Source organism: Arvicola amphibius, chromosome 18 (assembly GCF_903992535.2).
Source record: "Arvicola amphibius chromosome 18, mArvAmp1.2, whole genome shotgun sequence".
In the NCBI taxonomy this organism is placed as follows: domain Eukaryota; kingdom Metazoa; phylum Chordata; class Mammalia; order Rodentia; family Cricetidae; genus Arvicola; species Arvicola amphibius.
The window spans coordinates 8729026-8730551 of NC_052064.1; the positions used below are offsets into that span (position 1 = coordinate 8729026).

The window sequence follows — 1526 nt, forward strand, 5'->3', positions numbered from 1 at the left end:
TTTTTATCCTCAGAAACAGTCTGCTCAGAAAGACTCTGGAGATATCTGCCTCCTCTGTCACATAAGAACACACCTTCCCCTGAAATACATGAAAATATTTAACATTTATAACAAAATAAATCTAAGGAACATCTAAGGATAAATCTACTGATAGATGTCTGATAACTCAATGCAGACAGTTATGAAAATCTCATTGATACAAATTAAAGACTAGATTATGTGACATATAAGCCATGTGACTAGATCAGGATGCCCAAAGGTTGAAAGGCAATCTTTCCCCCCAAATCACAATTTATAAATTAACCCAACCCTAGGAAAACTACAAATGATTTTGTTGAGCCTGCGAATCTTGTTTCAAAACATGTAAAGTTGAAAAAGCTAAGAATGAATTACCTGCATTTTATTTATTTATTTATTTTAAAATATGGAATACTTCAGAAATTGCCATGTCATCTTTGTGCAAGGGCCATACTAATCTTCTCTGTATTGCTCCAAATTTAGTAGACATGCTACCAAAGTGAACACAATTGCCTATACTTTTTTAAAAGGAACATATTTTGTTTGACAAAATAAATCTGTCAGATCAACACATCATGAATTCAGAGAAACTGAAAAGTGTAACATATGCGAATGTAATGGAACTCTTAGTGATAAATCCAGGCAGAGATGGCCTCTTCATTTATAATCATTTTACAATGTATTAAATAAACAACCTTTAAATGTGTGGATGAAGACAATCACCTATCCATAGACAAAGGTGGCACATGGCTACTTCATACCTTCCATAAACACTTCAAGGCATAACTTATCCCAGATTCCCCAAGAAGCAGAAATTTGCATGTAAGAAACTTATTGAGGCATGTTCTGAATCTCAACACTCGAGACAAAGATTAGTCACAGAGAGAACTCAACTACAAGGCTATTGCTCCAAGGGCTTTTGTTATGTGGATGAGCTGCTCTGGAAATGGGCTGACCCTTAAGAATTGTCTAAAATGTAGGCAAGGAGCCAAAACTTCCTACCATTCATTGAACAGATGGACAGAGGCAGAAGTTTGGACAGAGTGGATCTCTTAGAAGGGTCCTAGATAGAGCCCCCCCCCCCAAAAAAAACCAGTCCAGAGCTGTATCAGTCAACAACACTTTTAGGGCCTACAAAAGAGTATCTTAGTCTTTAGAGGGCCAAGGATGAGAATAGGTGACAAAGTCAGCTTCCACAGTAGGGTACCCTTGTGGACAGAAAGTATAAAATTACAAAGTTCCCTGGAGGTAATATGAGGAAAATATATTTCCCCACATGGGAGTCATGATGTAGGAGAGCCCATCCCACTATAGGCAGTACCATCTCTGGATAGCTGGGTCTGAGCTGCAGAAAAAAAAAAAAAAGGTAGCAGAGTAAGCCAGGGAAAACAAGCCAGTAAGCAATGTCCTCCATGGTCTCTGCTTTAGTTCCTGCCTCCAGTTCCAGCCCTGAAGTCCTCCGTTAGGGACTATTGCCTTGGAGTTGAAGGAGAAACCAACTCCCTTTG

The 1526-nt window shown here is 38.7% G+C and overlaps 1 non-coding gene across 1 annotated transcript; it reads right to left on the minus strand.

Annotated features, from left to right (window-relative positions):
- Positions 1 to 418: 418 nt before the first annotated feature.
- On the minus strand, positions 419 to 525 carry LOC119804103. The gene has a single exon (XR_005283792.1). It is a non-coding gene; the product is annotated as a U6 spliceosomal RNA (small nuclear RNA).
- Between the last annotated feature and the right edge of the window lie 1001 nt (positions 526 to 1526).